The following is a 22,041-nucleotide window of genomic DNA, read 5'->3' as shown; positions in this document are numbered from 1 at the left end:
CTCTTTCGGCACCCAAGGGAAAAATGTTTCACCAACCACTGCCATAGGCTATCCAATTATTATTATTGTTGTTATTGTTATTGTTTTGTTATTGTTATTATTTCATGCTTAATGAATAAAAGAGATAAAATAGTAATAATAAAAATAAAAACAAATAATCCATTAAACTTGCATAGATATAACTAATTAATTTTCTCTGCTTCAGAAAGTATATACCTATAGTATATATGTAGAATAAATAGAAACAGAGAAACATAGAAGATTGATGGCAGAAAAAGACCTCACGATCCATCTAGTCTGCCCTTATACTATTTCTTGTATTTTATCTTAGGATGGATATATGTTTATCCCAGGCATGTTTAAATTCAGTGACTGTGGATTTACCGACCATATAAATAGAATTATATAAATAGAATTATAAGTAGAATTTTTTCTACTTAGCAGCAGGGTGGATTTGATTTAAATCAAGTTGATTTAAATCATGATTTAAATTATTAGTAAAAAGGCTTGATTTAAATCAGCTCGATTTAAATCATAATTTAATCTTCATTCACTCATTCATTCATTCATTCATTATACAGTATTTATAAGCCACCCCTCATTTTCATGGGTTGGCTGGTGATGTGGCAGTGACACAACAAGATGAGGGACGTGGCAGGCTGCAGGCAAGTGGATGTCCACTAACAGGCTCTGCCATGATGGATCTGAAATGACAGGTGCTTTTTAAATACTGTGTAAGGACTCATTCTTGCTAGTGGTTAGAATCTTTAATATTATTATTTGCAAATAAATGAAGGTTTACTATTTAGAGTGCATATTATCTCAGCTTGCAGAGCTTGGATACATTGAATGGATTTGCCAAAAATATAAATATTACAGTATATATAGATTTATGCTACATAACTAAACTCCATTTCATGCAGAATAAACTAAATTATTAATGTATCTTAAATAGAAAACTCTAGATAGATTTTTACTCCAAAAGCATTTTAGCAAAATGAATATGATAAAAATATCCAATTTAAATTTTAAAAAATCCAATTTAAAATTTAAAAATCCACCTTTTAAAAAATCATTTATTTTTATCCACCCTGAACAGTAGCCACCCAAATAAATATCCAGGGAAATTTAGATGAAGGATAAAAGAAGCAACATTCTCTCCTGTAGTGATGAGAGATGACTGCTAGCTAATCATTTTTTAAAGCACTTGGATAAATTCAGTATCACTGGGTACTAATTTGAATGCTTGTATATATTACTCTATATTAGAAGATCCTTGAGGTAGGATATCAGGATTCCAAACACATGCCTACTTTAAGATTACGAATAATATTTCCATCCATTGAGTTTTGTTTGCTCAACAGTAAAAACTGGTTGAATTCATGGAACACTTCAAGCCAAAACAAAAACGTCCCATGGTGGCTTTGTTGATAAATGAACAATCTACAGTGGAATCCCGACATAAGAGCTGCTCTACTTAAGAGCAACTCGAGATAAGAGCTGGGAGGGGAGAGATATTTTTGTTCTACTTACAAGCCCAAATTCGAGATACAAGCGCCAAGAAGCTGTCTCCTGAAGCCAAACGCTAACTTCCGCGTTCGGCTTCAGGAGACAGCTGCGAAGCGGCGCGCGTGTTTTAAAAGGTTGCAGCCGGCCTGGGGGGCTCGGGGGGGGGCTTGCAGCTTTCTTTCTTGCTCTTTTTCTTTCTCTCTTTTACCTTCCCTTCCTCTATTTCTTCTTTTCTTTCTCCTTCCCACCTTCTTCCCTCCCTCCCTCCCTTCACTCATTCCTCTCTTACTCTCCCCTTTCATAAGTTTCTTTGCTTCCTTCCTCTGTTCCTGTCCCTTCCCCCTTTCTTTCTTTCTTTCTTTCTTTCTTTCTTTCTTTCTTGCTCTTTTTCTTTCTCTCTTTTACCTTCCCTTCCTCTATTTCTTCTTTTCTTTCTCCTTCCCACCTTCTTCCCTCCCTCCCTCCCTTCACTCATTCCTCTCTTACTCTCCCCTTTCATAAGTTTCCTTGCTTCCTTCCTCTGTTCCTGTCCCTTCCCTCTTTCCTTCCTTCCTTCCCACCCTCCGTCCATTCATTCACCCATTCCTCTCTTGATCGCTTAAAGCCGGTTCCTGGTGCAAAAAGGGTTGGGGACCTCTGTCCTACAGGATTGGGTGGCAGAGAAGTTGAACATATGTAAATTTAAAAGTTTAAGAAAGTTTACAAGTTAAGTGAAAGAAACTTCATTATTCATTTATATGTACATGTACATTTCTTCATTAAAAACATGTCTTTCTGCATAATTTAGACTAACTTTGTGAGTTTTTTGAGGGCTGGAACCAATTAAAATTATTTACATTAATTCCTATGGGGAAAAGTCGTTCGAGATAAGAGCTGCTCGACTTAAGAGCCCAGGTCCGGAACGAATTAAACTCGTATCTCGAGGTACCACTGTATTACTTTTCCCTTCTCATTTAAGCTTTGGAAAGAGAAAGGCTTTTATATCAGTCCCATGGCAGTGAAATAAATAATATATACATTTAATAAACAAATTATTAGTTTCATTAACAAAATTATTCCTTCTAGGACACCAATATCTATAGAAAACTCTTTTTGTATAGAAATATAAAGAATGGATATTTTGAAAATTGTATTTCTTCTTAGAGATGTACAGTATTCATGGTTTGGCTAGATACATTAATTTCTGAATAGTTTTTTCTTTCGTTGTTGTTTACTATGCTTCTCTTGTTTTCAATATTGTGTTGACACACCACTGTTTTATTTATTTAAATGATGACACTCTAAAGTGAATATTAGATGGTTATATTGGAATAACATGAGACTGCCCTGATCACAAAGAGTACTTTCAAGATGAAGAAACAATTTCCATTAAGTTTTGGTTTATTCTTCCTTTATTTGAAATTGCACATGGTCTCTCTGCATAGCATAGGAATTATTGCTGTAGAAACATTTTCCTCAAGTGATGCAACACTTGAGGAGAATGTCAGAGTTAGAATGGCTGGTGTTGATATCTTATGAGGACAAGCTTCTTGTTTTGACTGGCAGAATATGATGGATGGATTGATACCTGTCTGCCATATTAACCGTCAATCCAGCCCTTCGTGGAAAGCTGTTAACATTGGTAGATTCAGTGCCATAAAATACAAAGAAAAAAACAAAACAAAACAAAAACTCATGAAAGATGAGAAAAACATAAGACCAATAAGCTGAAATCCGTATTTGATTTAGCAACGTTTTGCATATTATCTTCCATTAAAATATTCTATGTCAGTTTTCAAGATTATTTTAACATGCAAAACCATAGGTGAGATATCAGCCTATAGCTAAAATGAAAGGCAGATCTTTAAAAATCATTTCGCCTGGCATGTATCTCATCTCAAAAAGGACAAAAATGATGTTGAAACAGGAATTAATTAATAATTACATTTATAATCTTCAACTAGGAACTGATCTGGTTTGGTAGGGAAGGTTTGCCTATTTGCCGATGACTCTAAAGTGGGCAATAGGGTTGATATTCCTGGAGGCGTCTGTAATATGGTAAATGATTTAGCTTTACTAGATAAATGGTCAAAGCAATGGAAACTGCAGTTTAATGTTTCCAAATGTAAAATAATGCACTTGGGGAAAAGGAATCCTCAATCTGAGTACAGTGATCCCCCGAGTTTCGCGATCTCGAGCTTTGCGAAACGCTATATCATTTCATTTATTTCATTTCATTTATTGGATTTATATGCCGCCCCTCTCCGAAAACTCGGGGCGGCTAACAACAGTCATAAACAATATACAGTAAAAATCCAATACTAAAAACTAACTTAAAACCCCCTAATATATAAAACCAACATACGTACAAACATACCATACATACAGTTGTATCAGCCTAGGGGGAGAAGAGGTCTTAATTCCCCCATGCCTGGCGGCAGAGGTGGGTTTTGAGTAGCTTACGAAAGGCAAGGAGGGTAGGGGCAATTCTAATCTCTGGGGGGAGTTGGTTCCAGAGGGCCGGGGCCGCCACAGAGAAGGCTCTTCTCCTGGGTCCCGCCAAGTGGCATTGTTTCATTGACGGGACCCGGAGAAGACCCACTCTGTGGGACCTAACTGGCCGCTGGGATTCGTGCGGCAGAAGGCGGTTCCTGAGATAGTCTGATCCGGTGCCATGAAGGGCTTTATAGGTCATAACCAACACTTTGAATTCTGACCGGAAACTGATCGGCAACCAATGCAGACTGCGGAGTGTTGGTGTGACATGGGCATATTTGGGAAAGCCCATGATTGCTCTCGCAGCTGCATTCTGCACGATCTGAAGTTTCCGAACACTTTTCAAAGGTAGCCCCATGTAGAGAGCGTTACAGTAGTCGAGCCTCGAGGTGATAAGGGCATGAGTGACTGTGAGCAGTGACTCCCGGTCCAAATAGGGTCGCAACTGATGCACCAGGCGAACCTGGGCAAACGCCCCCCTCGCCACAGCTGAAAGATGTTTCTCTAATGTGAGCTGTGGATCGAGGAGGACGCCCAAGTTGCGAACCCTCTCTGAGGGGGTCAATGTTTCTCCCCCCAGGGTGATGGACGGACAGATGGAATTGTCCTTGGGAGGCAAGACCCACAGCCACTCCGTCTTGTCTGGATTGAGTTTGAGTTTGTTGACACCCATCCAGGCCCCAACAGCCTCCAGGCACCGGCACATCACTTCCGCTGCTTCGTTGACTGGACATGGGGTGGAGATGTATAACTGGGTATCATCGGCATATTGATGATACCTCACCCCATGCCCTTGGATGATCTCACCCAGCGGTTTCATGTAGATGTTAAATAGCAGGGGGGAGAGGACCGACCCCTGAGGCACCCCACAAGGGAGAAACCTAGAGGTCGACCTCTGACCCCCCACTAACACCGACTGCGACCGACCGGAGAGGTAGGAGGAGAACCACTGGAGAACAGTGCCTCCCACTCCCAACCCCTCCAGCCGGCGCAGAAGGATACCATGGTCGATGGTATCGAAAGCCGCTGAGAGGTCAAGAAGCACCAGGACAGAGGACAAGCCCCTGTCCCGGGCCCGCCAGAGATCATCCATCAACGCGACCAAAGCAGTTTCCGTGCTGTATCCGGGCCTGAAACCCGACTGCTGGGGACCTAGATAATCGGCTTCTTCCAAGGACCGCTGGAGCTGGAGTGCCACCACCTTCTCGACAACCTTCCCCATGAAGGGAAGGTTGGAGACTGGACGGTAGTTATTGAGTACGGCTGGGTCCAGGGAAGGCCTCTTGAGGAGGGGGCGCACGAGCGCTTCTTTATAGAGTGTTGGAAAGACTCCCCTCCCCAAGGAAGCGTTGGTAATCTCCTGGGCCCAGCTCCATGTCACCTCTCGGCTGGCCGAAACCAACCAAGAGGGACACGGATCCAGTGAACAGGTGGCAGAACTCACAGCTCCAATGGCCTTGTCCACTTCATCAGGTGTCACCAAGTCAAACTCCTCCCAGACAGATGGACAAAGACGTTTAGCCCCAGTCACCTCGACTGACTCGTTGTCAGTCGACTCTGTTTTACAATTGAAGTCGAGATCGGCCCGGATCCGAGCGATTTTATCAGCGAAAAACGTGTTAAAGTCCTCGGCACTACTCTGTAAGGGCTCCCCAACTCCCCCCTGATTAAGAAGGGAGCGGGTCACCCTAAACAGAGCGGCCGGGCGGGATTCCGCTGATGCAATCAAGGCGGAATGATACGCGCATCTTGCCGCCTTGAGCGCCACTTTGTAAGTCTTAATAAAAGCTCTTACAAGTGTTCGATCGGATTCGGACTTACTCTTCCTCCATCGCTTCTCTAGACGTCTCTTCTGGCGCTTCAACTCCCGGAGCTCCTCGTTGAACCATGGAGCTCTACGGGGTCTAGCGCCACGGAGAGGTCGCAACGGCGCAATACGGTCAAGGGCCTCCGCTGCCGCCTTGTTCCAGGCCTCAGCCAGAGACTCTGCCGGACTGCGGACGAGTGTATCTGGAAGAACCCCAAGCGCCTTCTGAAAGCCTTCTGGATCCATCAGGCGTCTGGGGCGGAACATCTTAATTGGTTCCGCCTCCCTGCGGGGGAGGATTGGAGCCAGGAAGTCAAGCCGCAGTAGAAAATGGTCTGACCATGACAAAGGCAACACTTCTAAGCCCCTTAGTCTCAGACCATTACTCAGTTGCTCAGAGAGGAATACCATGTCGGGTGAGTGCCCCCCCTCATGAGTCGGACCCTGAACTACTTGGGTCAGGTCCATGGCTGTCATGGTGGCCATGAACTCCTGTGCCAATCCAGAGGATTCGCCGAGCGACGGCAGGTTGAGGTCTCCCAAGACAATAAGTCTAGGGAACCCCACCGCCAGCCCGGCTACCTCCTCGAGCAGCACAGGCAGGGCTTGTGCCACGCAGCTGGGAGGCAGGTACGTGAGAAACAAGCCCACCTGAACCCCTAAGTCCAACTTCACCAGGAGGGACTCACAACCCGCAATCTCCGGAGCAACGAGTCTACGCAGGCAAAGGCTCTCCCTGGCTATAATAGCCACTCCTCCCCCCCTTCCCCGGGGTCGAGGTTGATGCCATATCTGAAACCCGGCTGGGCAAATTTCAGAGAGAGGAACTCCTCCCTCTGGGCCCAGCCAGGTTTCAGTTACACATGCCAGGTCGGCCTCCTCATCCAGGATCAAATCCCGGATGAGGAGAGCTTTATTTACCACCGACCTGGCATTGAGTAGCAGCAACCTGAGCCCAGGGCCAGATTTACACTCATCACCAGTATTCTGGGTTGAGCTCACGGAGCCGGAACAAGGGATCGTTATTAAGCAACGATCCCTCCTTCCCCTGTAACGGCTAGCTCCGTGACTCCCGCCATATCTGCCTCTCCCCAGCAGCACTGAGATATCCTGACCCTCTGTCACCCCAGAGATAGCCGCCCCTCCCCCTCCCGCCTCTCCAGCGCCAGGTTGGCCAAGTGTATTATTTACATCACTCCCATTCATTTCACCCATACTATGATCCCACCCATCCCATCCGCCCCATCCATACCAATCATTTGCTCCATACACCCTATGCCCATCCCAGTTATCCATCAATAAAACACCCCCCCAATAATTTAGTTAAAATATAAATCAATTAATTAAGATACTACAGTTAAAATACTAATAAAAGAAGTAAATACAGATAGAAAATATAGAATATATAAAATATAGGTAATAGTGTAACAATTCAGTTGATTAAAATGAACCCAGTCAGCAGCAAATAACAACAGCACCAAGGTCTCAGGTAGTAAAGTCACAAATTGCTCAGAGTCAAGAGTCATTCTCCGTACTGAAGGAGCGGGTCCAGCAGTCACATGGGTTGCTCATGTCCAATCCGGTGGAACTGAGCCTAGTATTAAAAAAGCTTGCCGGATCCGCCCCTTCCCCAGAATTCGCTCAGTTCGCATATCCTGCGGTTGTATTGTGAATGCTCGTTCAACATTCTAACACCTTCCCTTCGATCTTTCCTTCAAAAAAGTAGTAAGATTTATTGTCTTTATTTTATTACTTGCACTATTTGCGCCAGCCGTTTTAAAAAGGAAAAAAAGTAAAAGGCGGCTAGGCTTTTTTACTTGGGAGAAGTTGCGGTTTCGTTTTCCCCCGGCGGTTTTGCCGGTTACGATTCCTGCGGCCGCTTGTGGATTCTTCTAATCCCTTGGCCTGGAGGTCCTAGTGCAAGTATTTATCATTGGATTATTGCTTATTTATTGTATAAAAATATATTTAAGGGCTTATAAAATACCTCCTGCGGAGTGGGACGCCTCTAGTCTCCTGGACTTAGTCGATCGCTTTTCCCTTAAGAAATTCTACGAAGCGATTTTTGGCGCGAAGGCCTTCGCGCCCTTTCTTAAAATATCTAGGCCTCTCGTGTTGGCCTTCTGCCAGCCGCGTAGGCCTCAGTCCACCGCGTGGATCCGGGAGCGGGCCTTGGGGGTCCCAGGCTAAATTCTCCACCGGCCTAGCCTCCAACCAGAGTGCCTTGGTTTTACTTAATTGCAAAGTTTAGGGAGGCTGGCCCCGCTGGATTTGGGGGCACGAACTCTGGGTTTGCCCAGATTGTCCTCACGTTTCAGCAGCTTCGAGGCCTCGAAGCAGGATCCATTCCTCTTGGGAAGTCCTTGAAATCTTCTCCTTATAATTTAGTTATTGGCTCAGCCTTGTCTTCTGTTAATTGTCAGACTATGGCTACTTTTCCCAAGAGAGGCACAACTAAAGGTCCCAGAGAGGCCAGGCCTACAGGCGATGAGATTACTAGTATCCCCCAGGCCTCTTCCTCCTCTTCTCCAGGGGCCCGCCCCTCGACCAAGGTCACCAGGGCCGAGAAGAGAAGGGACCTAGCCCTACAAAAGATTCATGATAAATCAGCAAAACGTTTGAAAGTGCAGGCCCAAGTAATCAGTAGTCAAGACCCACCAGAGGCCTCTAGTCTGCCTCCTTCTGGGGTCCCTGTGTTATCTCTGGATGAGCCAAACCTAGACAGACCCCAACCTAACCTATGGGGCATAGGTCCAGAGGAACCAGATATTATGGAAGATTCCCCCCAGCCAGGATCCTCCCAGGCCTTTAGGAATTCTTCTGCCATTTCTGCTGATATTTCCAGTTTACCTCCTGAGTTCCAATCTATTTTTGCTGTGTTGTCCAAAGCCATTGATGCCAAACTCTCCTCCATCAATGAGCTTCCTTTACCTCTTCCTCCTTCTCGTTCCTCCCGCCCCTTGGGTTCTTCCCCAGCGGTCAGAGCTCCTATCCAGGATGACTCAGAGTCCTCCCAAGATGAATATGAGGATGTAGAGGAGGATGAAGACCCTTTCCAGGGCTTATCAGAGGATGAGGAATCCCAAATAAAGGTCCCTCCTCCTATTACTATTTTCCCTTCTCAACTATTCAAATCTCTCCTCCTCAAAGCTAGAATTTCTACGGGATTAGCGGCCCAGGAGAAACAAGCCTCCACTTCCACTGATCCCCCGGAGGAGAATTTACCTTACTTCACAGAGGAACAGGAGGATAACGAGGTAATCCCTATGCCTAAATTATTTAAAGATGCCTTACTTAAACAGTGGGATTTTCCAGCCTCTGGCCTTAATCCCTCTACCAAGGACAGAAAGTTGTATAAGCTCTCCTCTTCTTATGAAGAGCTTCTATCTTTTCCCAAACCAGATGAACCTGTCAAAATTCTTCACTCGGCAGCGGCTGTGCCAGGCGAGGCGGAGGAAGTCCTCCGTCCAGAGGACAAGCGCATCGAGCAAATGCTCAAAAGAGGATTCTCCGCTGATTCCTGGGCCATTAAAAGTTCTGCAGCAGCCTCCTTCTTCTCCAGAGCCATGCTGCTGTGGCTTCGCCAACTTCAACAGCACATTCCTCCAGATGACTTGAGAGGTCAACAAGACTTCAACAAGGTCTTTGCAGCTGCCCAGTACGTGGCTGATGCCACCTTACAATCTACTAGATTTTCTGCTAAGTCTATTGCAGCCTCTACTACGGCAAGAAGACTCCTATGGATTCGCCCTTGGCAAGCGGGAGTTCGCCAAAAGTGGCAGTTATCCCAGGGCCCCTTAAAGCGCGACCTTCTCTTCGGTGATCTTCTGGATCCTCTCCTCACGGAGACCACAGACAAGAAGAAGGTTTTGGGTCCAACCACAAAAAAGGTTACTAAAACGCAGTCCTTTCGTCGCCCAGGGCGCCAGCAAGATCAAGCAGCTTCCTATCAGAGATCTCCAGGTCAGTATTCCCCCCGCTTTCGTTCCCAAGGTAGGAACTCCAGGGGTAGGGGTTTTCGTTTCCAAAGGGGAGCTGCCTCTAACAGGGCTTCAAAAAAACCTAGATGGTAACCTTTCCTCCATTCCCATAGGGGGTCGCCTAGCTCATTTCGCTGCAAATTGGCGTCTCACCTCCAAGGACCCTTGGGTCATTGACACTGTTCAAACAGGCCTTCTTTTAGAATTTATTTCTCCTCCCCCTAAACGTTTTATTTCCTGCCCTTCGCCCAGGTCATCCTCAGATTGTAACCGTATGGAGGAGGCCATTTCACATCTATTGTCCATTAGAGCCATTCAGCCGGTCCCTTCCGGTCAGAAGGGCCTAGGTTTTTACTCCATCCTATTTATGGTTCCAAAGTCCTCCGGAGGTTGGAGAGCCATTTTGGATTTAAAGAAACTAAACCTATTCATCAAATATAGGAAGTTTAAAATGCACTCCTTGTCTTCTATTTTGGCCGCCATTCACTCGGGAGATTTCATGGTCTCCTTAGACCTCACTGAGGCCTACCTTCACATTCCTATAGCCAAATGCCACAGAAAATTTTTACGTTTTTCCTTTCAAGGCAGGCATTTCCAGTATAGGGCGATGCCATTTGGCCTTTCCTCGGCCCCTCGGGTCTTCACTAAGCTCTTGGGGTCCCTGGCGGCCTATATCCGGGCGTCTCCCATCCACATTTTATGTTATCTTGATGATATTTTAATTCATGGGAACTCCCTAGAGAGAGTGAAATCAGACCTTTCTGTCACCATGTCAGTCCTTCAGGACCATGGGTTTTCCATCAACTTTGAAAAAAGTCACCTCCAACCTTCCACTTCCATTCCTCACCTGGGTGCCATTATTGATTCAAAATCTTCCCAGGTTTTTCTCTCTCCCGAGAGAAAACTCAGTATTGTGGAGTTAATTTCTAACATTTTATCTAATCCTTCAGTATCCATAGTTACTCTTTCCTCCCTTTTGGGGAAGATGGTGTCATGCATAGGCATCATTCCCTGGGCTCGCCTTCATGCTAGGGAACTCCAGTGGCTTCTGTTGCCTTTTCAGAGATCGGGGCACAGCAACTCAAATCGACGCATCGTCATTCCACTGAGTGTTCGCAGATCCTTCAAGTGGTGGAAGTCTCCGGCCATGGACAGAGGATCCCCGTTCAGGTGCCCGGATCAATTTGTCATCACCACAGATGCCAGTCTATCGGGATGGGGCGCCCACGCCCAGGGGATGATAGCCCAGGGCACGTGGTCCCCGGAGGAAGCTTCCAGGCCAATAAATTGGCTAGAGTTAAGAGCCGTCTCCCTGGCTCTGAAGCATTTCTCTCCTCGCATTCCCAACCGGCACGTTCTCATTCTCACCGACAACATTGCCACAAAAAGCCATATCTGCAGGCAAGGGGGCACGAGATCCAAGGCTCTCATGAGGGAGGCCCTCAAGCTGGGCCTTTGGGCGGAAAAACATCTCCAGTCGCTCCTAGCCGATCACATCTCGGGGAGTCTCAACATCCAGGCGGATTGGCTATCCCGAGCAACGATAGACCCAGGAGAGTGGAACCTTCATCAAGACCTGTTCCATCAAATCACCCTCAGATTCGGCCTACCAGTCCTGGATCTCTTCGCGACCAATGCGAACGCCCTACTCCCTCGCTTCTATTCCAGATTTCCATCCCCGGGAGCGGAAGCGATCAATGCCCTCCGGAGTCCATGGCCTCCAGGCCTACTCTATGCATTTCCTCCAATTCCAATCCTCCCGGACGTGATTCACAAGGTCCTCACCGAGAGGGCCCGAGTAATCTTAATCGCCCCTCATTGGCCCCGCCGGCCCTGGTTCGCAGATCTCCAACAGCTGTCCGTCCAGGACCCTTGGCGACTCCCCGTTTCGGGGGATATGCTGCGGCAGGGGGCCTCTTTCCATCCAGACCCGGAGTGGTTCCACCTCACCGCCTGGCTGTTATCAGGAGAGATTTAGAACTGCGTGGGCATGACCCCGATTCAGTGGAGGTCATTCTAAAGGCCAGAAGGGGCTCGACCAATCGAATCTACGACCACACGTGGTCCAAGTTTCACCAGTGGTGTCTTCAGGAAGGTCTCTCCCCTCTGTGCATCCCCATACACAGAATTATTTCCTTCCTTATGCAAGGTTTCCATAAAGGACTCTCCACCAGCACCCTCCGGCGTCATCTGGCAGCCATTTCATCTGTCCTAGGGGGCCCCCGCAGACAGCCTCTCCGATCCTTCCCTGAAGTTCAGGAATTCCTCAAGGGCATAGCCAACCTCAGACCTTCCAAGGTCCACAGGTATCCATCCTGGGACTTGCCACGGGTTCTCCACTCCCTCACGCAGGCACCATACGAACCCCTAAAATCGGCGTCCCTCAGGTACCTATCCTTTAAGGTAGCCTTCCTGGTGGCTATTACCTCTGCCCGACGCATTTCGGAGCTGGCGGCCCTCTCAATCAGGCAGGACCTTTGTCAATTCCATCAGGACAAGGTAGTCTTGCGACTGGACCCCACCTTCTTACCCAAGGTCAGTTCCATGTTCCACAGATCTCAGGATATTGTCCTACCTTCCTTCTGCCTCCAACGAGACCATCCCTTGGCAATTAGATGGCACACCCTGGATCTCACCAGAGCGCTGAGAATATATATCCAACGCACAGGACCCTTTCGGAGGTCAGAAGCACTTTTTGTAGCCTATCATCCCAGAGTCATGGGGGCCAAAGTGTCTTCAACAGTAATAGGCCGTTGGATCAGAGGGACTATATCTAAGGCTTATGAGTCGGCCTCCCTCTCAGTTCCAAGGAACATCACTGCGCATTCCACCAGGAGCGCAGCCACCTCGGCCGCTTGGGCGACTCAAGCCCCGTTGGAGGAGGTCTGCAAAGCAGCCACTTGGGCCTCGCCAAATTCCTTCATCAGGCACTACAAAATTGATTCTTACGCTTCAGCGGACGCTGCCTTCGGCAGAAGGGTACTCCAATCCGTTATCTCACACGATAGCAAGCTAATCCCACCCTAGGGACCATCTATTGGGTATGTCCCATGTGACTGCTGGACCCGCTCCTTCAGTACGGAGAATAGGCGTTGATTGCTTACCTGAACGCCTCTTCTCGTACGGTGAGCGGGTACAGCAGTCACTTCCCGCCCTTGTATGTGTCATCTTTACCTTTCTATCTCTTTCTTCCTCTAACAATGAGAGTTGAACACTACAGAGCTTCACAACTGAGCCTAGTCTATGGATTCGCGAATTCTGGGGAAGGGGCGGATCCGGCAAGCTTTTTTAATACTAGGCTCAGTTCCACCGGATTGGACATGAGCAACCCATGTGACTGCTGTACCCGCTCACCGTACGAGAAGAGGCGTTCAGGTAAGCAATCAACGCCTATTCTATATCTCCCCCACTCCTCAGAGAAGGGGCGGTAGAACGTCCTTATCCCAAGTATGCTGGTTATTAAATTAATTTCCCTGTCTCTCAGAGTCCTTAGTGTCAATGATGATTTCAGATCTTCCTTCTCTCTTGTCCCATCTACTCTTACAGTGCCTCCAAACCGCACTGGTCGGCCCTCCGTTGGTTCCCAGTAGTTTTGCAGCAGAATCTCATTACTATAGATCTCATAAATTGACATGCCCAGTCTGTTGTGTTCCCAGCAATAGCCAAATTGGCAATCCAGACCTCTATGCAGCCACAGTATGCTCCTTTGGTGGTCATAGTGGTACTCTCCTCCTTGGCCTCTTTGTTTTCCCATAGCCCTCTGTCTCCTCTCTCTCCTCCTCCTGCAGTTCCCCACTTGGCTGGTCTTTTGATGCCGAACACCCCCACCATTCGGTGTTCCCGCGTCTCGGGACCGCTTAGTGTATCTGGTGGGTCTGGCTGTTTCAATTTGGCTGGCTCGATAACTCAGCTCAGCCTCTCAGTCTCTGAAACTCTCAGTCTCTGAAGGTTGTAGCTCGGTGAAGAAAAGAGAGAAAAGGGCTGCAGGTAGTTTCGATCTGATTTGCGGCCGCCATTTTCCGCGCCCCAGCTGATTCCTCAGCAAATTCCGTGGCGGTGACAGTCCAAAGCAGGCGGCGCGGAGCCGGGGGTAGCGAGATCCTCCCAGGCAAGGCACAGGCTGGGCACAGGGTTCCTTCTACAGCTCTAGCCCCCCTATCCTCGACAAAGTCGCTGCGGCCAAGATGTTGCAAAATAAACGCCGCGGAGCAGGGGGGGGTAACGGAAGCGCCACGGAGCAGGGGGCAGCAAGGACCCCCTGAGCTGGGACGAGCCGACTCCTGAGCCAAAATCCCAAATGCTCACCCTACGAGCCACCGGGCTGCAAATGAGCTGCAGACGGGCCGTCCGGCGCCTCCGGCTCCCTCCCGACAGCACAACACAGCTCAGCTGCAAACAGCAGCCGCCATTCTGCCGCGTCTCTGTCAGTCCGGCTCCAGGCGGGTTCGCGGCCAAGCAGCTCACCAATGCCGCGAACACCGCCGAACCCAAGGTCTCCAGAAGCAGGGACACCTCACCTCCAAAACAGGTTGTTGTCTTGACGTGGGAGGTTTCTATATTTTCTATATTTTCTGATGTTTAACCGTAGTCCGGTGGAGCTGTAATTCCACCCTCCTCCCCCCATCGCGATTTTTCCACCCGATGACGTCACTCCCTTCCTTTCTCATCTTTCTTTCTCTCTCTCTTTCTCTATCTTGCTTCTTCCTCTCTCACACTCTCTTCCTCCCTCTCTCATCTCTTTCTTTCCTTCTCTCTCTTTCTCTATCTCTCCCCCTCTTGCTCTCGAGCGGCAAGCGAGCAGCCGGGCGGGCGGGTGAACGGGCAAGCGGAGCGGCCGGGCGGGCGGGTGAACCGGCAAGCGAGCAGCCGGGCGGGCGGGCGAACGGGCAAGCGGAGCGGCCGGGCGGGCGAACGGGCAAGCGGAGCGGCCGGGCGGGCGAACGGGCAAGCGGAGCGGCCGGGCGGGCGGGTGAACGGGAAAGCGGAGCGGCCGGCCTGGCGGGTGAACGGGAAAGTGAGCAGCCGGGCGGGCGGGTGAACGGGCAAGCGGCAAGCGATCTTGGGGTTTCCCCTTTGCCTGGGCAACGGGGAAACCCCATCTTCGGCTCCTCGCTGCTGCCGCGCTGCGGAGCAGATCAGCTGTTGGGCGGCCGAAGGAACCTTCCCTGGGTCTTCCCCGCCGCCGACACGCAAACTCCACCATCTGTGCATGTGCGGCCATGGAAAAAGGGGCGCGCATGCGCAGATGGTGTTTTTACTTCCGCACCACTACATCCCGAAAAATCGATTATCGCGAGGGGTCTTGGAACGGAACCCTCGCGATAATCGGGGGATCACTGTATTGTATTGGCAGTTCTGTGTTAGCAAATACTTCAGAAGAAAAGGATTTAGGGGTAGTGATTTCTGACAGTCTCAAAATGGGTGAACAGTGCAGTCAGGCGGTAGGGAAAGCAAGTAGGATGCTTGGCTGCATAGCTAGAGGTATAACAAGCAGGAAGAGGGAGATTATGATCCCGCTATATAGAGTGCTGGTGAGACCACATTTGGAATACTGTGTTCAGTTCTGGAGACCTCACCTACAAAAAGATATTGACAAAATTGAACGGGTCCAAAGACAGGCTACAAGAATGGTGGAAGGTCTTAAGCATAAAACGTATCAGGAAAGACTTAATGAACTCAATCTGTATAGTCTGGAGAACAGAAGGAAAAGGGGGGACATGATCAAAACATTTAAATATATTAAAGGGTTAAATAAGGTCCAGGAGGGAAGTGTTTTTAATAGGAAAGTGAACACAAGAACAAGGGGACACAATCTGAAGTTAGTTGGGGGAAAGATCAAAAGCAACATGAGAAAATATTATTTCACTGAAAGAGTAGTAGATCCTTGGAACAAACTTCCAGCAGACGTGGTTGGTAAATCCACAGTAACTGAATTTAAACATGCCTGGGATAAACATATATCCATCCTAAGATAAAACACAGGAAATAGTATAAGGGCAGACTAGATGGACCAGGAGGTCTTTTTCTGCCGTCAGACTTCTATGTTTCTATGTTTCTATGATCTGAAATAATGGGAGCAGTAGCTATCATTTTCATTAAACTCCACAGACATGGGTAGCTGGGACAAATATGAGCAAACACAGATTATCTCAGTAAACAAGAGAGAATCATACACAAGGAGACATTGTCTCAGGTAACTTGGACCAAGAAGCACTTAATTAATTGCCTTTTTTTCTATTTATCATGTTATATATTTTTTTAAAAAATCATGATATGTACATCAATTGACTCATGATGGTTCACAACAGTAAAATGTTGGTGTGCCTTATGCACCAAATACAGCCATTTTTATTTTATTTATTTATTTATTTATTTATTTATTTATTAGATTTGTATGCCGCCCCTCTCCGTAGACTCGGGGCGGCTAACAACAGTAAAAAGACAATATGAACAAATCTAATATTAAAAGTAATGTAAACACCCCCCCCCCATTTAAGAAACCAATCATACATACAGACATACCATGCATAAATTTTATAAGCCTAGGGGAAGGGAATATCTCAATTCCCCCATGCCTGACAACAGAGTTGGGTTTTAAGGAGCTTACGAAAGGCAAGGAGGGTAGGGGCAACTCTGATTTCTGGGGGGAGTTGGTTCCAGAGGGTCGGGGCCGCCACAGAGAAGGCTCTTCCCCTGTGCCCCGCCAAACGACATTGTTTAGTCGACAGGACCCGGAGAACTCTGTGGGACCTAACTGGTCGCTGGGATTCGTGCGGCAGAAGACAGTCACGGAGATATTCTGGTTCGATGCCATGAAGGGCTTTATAGGTCATAACCAACACTTTGAATTGTGACCGGAAACCGATCGGCAACCAATGCAGACTGCGGAGTGTTGGTGTGACATGGGCATATTTAGAAAGGCCCATGATAGCTCTCGCAGCTGCATTCTGCACGATCTGAAGTTTCCGAACACTTTTCAAAGGCAACCCCATGTAGAGAGCATTACAGTAGTCGAGCCTCGAGGTGATGAGGGCATGAGTGACTGTGAGCAGTGAGTCCCAGTCCAAATAGAGCCGCAACTGGTGCACCAGGCGAATCTGGGCAAATGCCCCCCTTGCCACAGCTGAAAGATGTTTCTCTAATGTGAGCTGTGGATCGAAGAGGACGCCTCCCGAAGCCCCACCCTGCATGAAAATGGGTGTGTAGATGGTTTGGGAGGTCTGCAGAGTGTTTTTGGGAGCTTGAGGGCAGAACACCCTCTGTTTTTATTAAAAATGGGCAAAAAGGCCCACTTTTCACAAAAACGGTGCAAGCAGAGGGTTTGGGAAATCTACAGAATTGCTCCCAGGAGCGGGGAGAGGCCAACAAATTTTTTTTTACTTACCTCTTTGAAATCTTGGTGCATTTTATACACCGGTAGGTGTTCTAGACTGAAAACATATGGTAATTAAAACCAAAATGGTGGAAAAGGCTCAAGTTCTTTCCATTGGGCACAAAAGCCAGCTGGGGGATTTGGATCAACTGAAATGATGCCCATTCTTGTGACCAGGTAGCTGAAAAACAAAATTCCCAATTTCACCACGCATTGACAAACTTTGCTGTTAGAAGTAGCCAAACCTAGGAGAACTTACAGCCAGGTGGAACAGATGCTAGAAAAAGCCAAACAATACCAGGAATACAAGAAACAGAAGAACTTCATTCATTGATCCCCAAGTACCTCAAGAACAATTCATTTTTTAAAAATTAACTTTTATAAAGCTCTAAAAACGCTGCTGGCCTGGCTTCAAGAAGAACGCTTATTTTTTGTAAGAGGGCTCTCTAATAATATCCTCCTTCAAATAAGGATGATCTGAGTGGCTCACAACAATCAAAGCAAAGAAATTATAATAACCAATAAAAGAATAAAACACGGCAAGAGTAACAGAAGTCACTAACTCTAATGATTGAAACTCCTAATTGATGGTTAAAACCCACATTAACTAAATCATGTGGAAGAAAATTAATTTTTTTAAATTTCCATAGTTGTTATATGTTGTGATTGGCTCTGGCCCAGCTCCTGTCCCAGGGAATGTGGAGGTAGAGGCAGGGGAAACGTCAACATGTCCTAGGCCTGTTTTGTTGCTGGCAGAGTCAGGGAGTGCAGTTTCCTCGGACGAAGAAGAAGGTGGGGGTGACTTGGAAGAGGGGGGCTTGGCACACAGCCCAGGAAGCCAATCACCATTATCTTTGGTCGTTTCGGATGACGAAGTGTTAGATCCACGCAGGCGCAGACTTATGCATCGAAGAGACCAATTGAGGAAATATTACAGGAGATAAGAGAGGTCACCTGTGTTTGGGTGGGGCTCCAGTAATTAGAGCTGCTGCTATAAATAGCAGCGTGCTAGTTTGGTCGTTGTGGAAGATTATCTGATCGCAGTTCTTCAGGATCGTGCCTCGCTGTGTCTGAACTTTGTGGATTTTTCACGTCTTTGACACCAAAGCAGAGTAAAGTGTGTGTGTGTTTCACATCGTGGGAAGAAGGAGGGCTGTGACGTTTCTTCACAGCTACTAGCTAAGTACTTAAGGACTGATTAAAGGACTTGTACAGCCAACAAGGTTGTTTTGGGGAAGAGTGCTCTTTGCAATACAAAAACGGTGCTTTGTTTCTTTTGAATTTTGTGATAAAGGACATTATTTTGAATTTCCAAATGTGTGTGTTTGAGATTTGTACCCGTGAATTTTTGGGAGGCTTCTACCAGAGAGCCCGGCAGAACAAGTTTATATATATTTATAGATAGTTAATCCAGTGCTGTATGTAGCCCAGTCATTTTTTATGATATGACAGACGATATCAATTTGATAAATAAACTTGCTGTAACTCTGCCAAGAAAACTACAAGAATGCAGCCACAGAACTCAAAGTGGAACTAGATGGTATCATTACTTTTAACAATACAAGGAAGGAGTTACTAGATCTATCCGCAGCTAAATATGAGTCAAAGGTAGCACACTCTGTCTCAAATGCTAGGGATTTTATCTACCATCATAACAAACAGCTGGAGATTCTGTGATCAAATTACAGGAAGAGAAGTACAACTCATTTCCTTCTGTTATTAATTAAATAGCGCTGTGTGTTATATAAAATGCTGAGTTGTCAATACCAAGAACTCAGTGGTCACAGTGGTTGATCTTAATATAGCTAAACACCTTTGAAGCAAAGAAAGACCTGAAATAAGTGAATAAAGGGAATTTTCTGGGGAATTTAGAGGAAAGTCAGTTCAAATCCCCTACTGTATAATAAATATTTTCATTAATGTTTTGAATAAAAAAAATAGAAGGATCATTATTAATATTGCAATAATAGATGGGATAGCTACGAGACAAGAATAATATTCATTAACATCTGTATAGGTTGGAGAACTGGGAACAATGACATTTGAAGGACAGCACGAGAGTTATTTGCTTAAGACATTACAATCAACTGCACATGTAGAGTGATCCCTCTTTTTTCACGGGGGATGCGTTCCAAAACCACCCGTGAAAAACAAATTTCCGTGAAGTAGAGGAAAGATATTTTTTTATGTATTTAACAAATATTTGGATTTTTAAAACCCACCCTTTGCATTAAACATTCTATAATGTTTATCAGGTGGAACTACACATGATATCTTACCAGTTTCTTTAATAGAGTAGAGTAGTACTGTAGAAGAATTTTATGAATTTTTAATGGATTTAAAATTTTCAATGGATTTAAGCCCCCTTTGAAAACCCGTGAAGTAGCGAATCCGCGAAAGATGAACCGCGAAGTAGTGAGGGATTACTGTATATTGTACCTACCTTGGTATAATACTTATGATAAAGATCTTGAAATAGTAACTGAAAGCAAACTGAATATGAACCAGCAGTATGATATGACTGCAAAGAAAGAACAAGCAGACCTATAACGCACCAAATCAAAGCTACTTTGGAGACCACGAGAAGAATTTTTTCTTCTTAATTCTTCTATGGTTGGCTCTGACTTGGGAATTGAGTCTCCTATTATTTCTGCCCATTCAGTGCATTTATAAGGAGAGGAGCATGCACTCCTGGTCTGCTCAGTTGAAGTCATTCTGTTGGACCAGAGGCCTTCAAACTTGGCAACTTTAAGACTTGTGGACTTCAACTTCAGCTGGCTGGAGAATTCTGGGAGTTGCCAAGTTTGGGGACCCCTGTGTTGGACCAAGGAACCATGCCTTTTCTGTCATTGCTCTTGCCCTCTGGAATAGCATCCAAATCCCAACAGTACATATGGCTATCACTCTCCAAAATTCTAGAAGTCTCTTAAAAGTTGGACTTATTCCCAGGCCTGGGGCTAGAGTGGCTGTGGAACTCTTGCTGAATCGTAAATGCTGAGACTTCTGTTTTTGTCTCTTCAACCTTCTGGTTTTAGCTGAGTTGTAACTTATGCATTGGAAATACTGTAAAAAGACTTTTTGGAGTTGGGCAGCCTTAACGAATCTGATATCTGGGAGGCGTTGGTTCCATAGGGTTGGGGCCGCCACAGAGAAGGCTCTTCCCCTGTGTCCCGCCAAACGACATTGTTTAGTTGACGGGACCCGGAGAAGGCCAACTCTGTGGGACCTAACTGGTCGCTGGGATTCGTGCGGCAGAAGGTGGTCCCGGAGATATTCTGGTCTGATGCCATGAAGGGCTTTATGGAAGATAAATACAGTTCTTATAGTTTTGCGTTTTTGTAGAGTCTAGATAGAACTTGTGCTCAACCATTAACATGAACCAAAAAGAGATCCAGAATCAGCAGTAGAAAATTCTTCTTTTTTTACCCAGCATGCAGTTAAATTGTGAAATTCCTTACCAATTCCTTATTATTATTTTTTTTTATTATTTCGATTTCTAGGCCACCCTTGTCCAGAGATTTAGGACAGCTTACAATATAGAAAATAAATAAATACAGAGACATTGCATAGTAGAAATCGGAGTTAAAACTAAACCGATTCAAAATCTAAAATCTATTTGACATATTAAAATCTAAAATTTAAGCAAACCCATGTCTTAAAATCATTCAGTTATAGGAATGGCAGTCCCCTTATATGAGGCCAAAAGGTGACTGAACACAGTTATTTCCAGGAACTTCGGATTATCAGTGGTTGCTGTATTAATGACTGTTCACTGTATTATCTTCTGTGTCAAAGATGCCATTTGACACTGGTTGCTGGCAAGTGATAGTGGAAAAGAGTAACCACCCTCCAGTGAGCTTCCCAAATGCATTCAATGAGCCCCATCACGTGACATAAAATGCTATACCAGATGCCCAAAGTATTTTGTTCTTATGCAGACAATGTTCCGTCTGCTCGCTGTATTGAGCAAACAACAACAACAACAAAAGATTGCTGATATTGGTTACACCTTTGTACAGCAATCGTCTTCAATGTGGTATTTTCCAGATGTATTGGAGTTTGACCATGCTGGCTGGGTGTTAACATTTGTAGCCTCGCATAACTATGCGAGGCTTCAACTTAGAGACTGTTTACAGCCTTGGTCAGTTTCCCTAAAAATATATATACACTGCTCAAAAAACAATAAAGGGAACACTCAAATAATGCATCCTAGATCTGAATGAATGAAATATTCTCATTGAAAACTTTGTTCTGTACAAAGTTGAATGTGCACAACAGCATGTGAAATTGACTATGTTGCTTCCTAAGTGGACAGTTTGATTTCACAGAAGTTTGATTTACTTGGAGTTATATTCTGTTGTTTAAGTGTTCCCTTTATTTTTTGAGCAGTATATATATATATATATATATATATATATATATATATATATATATCCAACATCCTAAGAAACCCAAGAAACCCAAAAGACAAAATCCAACTCGAAAACCAAGGAATATATGAAATACCATGCAAAACATGTGCAGCCACATACATTGGACAAACTAATCGAAGAATAAACGCACGCATTGCAGAACATAAAATGCAGTCAAAAAAGAAGAAAAAACTTCCTCCCTTTTCCAGCACATTAAAAAAACAGGACATGAAAGTGACTTCGAAAAAACTAAACTACTCTCCAAAACAGAACACGTACATAAAAGAATAATCATGGAAGCCATAGAAATAGATGACACGTCCCGCCTACCAGAAATTTGGAAACCAGCCCTAAACAAAAAAACATATCACAATCATCACCATGTCAATCCTTCAACTAAATGTGATTCCACCAACCAATCAAATCATTAAAACACAGCCACCCAATCTATTTGCTACATTCAAACCAAATCTCCACCCCCACCAC

General features: G+C 45.8%; 1 protein-coding gene across 1 annotated transcript in view; it reads left to right on the top strand.

Moving 5' to 3' along the window:
- DHRS7 (dehydrogenase/reductase 7) overlaps positions 1-22,041 on the top strand; it is a 54,384-nt gene that overhangs the window by 5,707 nt on the left and 26,636 nt on the right. The gene's annotated exons all lie outside the window — the stretch shown is intronic.

The sequence above is a fragment of the Erythrolamprus reginae genome, chromosome 1, assembly GCF_031021105.1.
Source record: "Erythrolamprus reginae isolate rEryReg1 chromosome 1, rEryReg1.hap1, whole genome shotgun sequence".
NCBI lineage: Eukaryota > Metazoa > Chordata > Lepidosauria > Squamata > Dipsadidae > Erythrolamprus > Erythrolamprus reginae.
The sequence above is the reverse complement of the archived record's forward strand: the minus strand, read 5'-3'. Positions and strand labels throughout refer to the sequence as shown.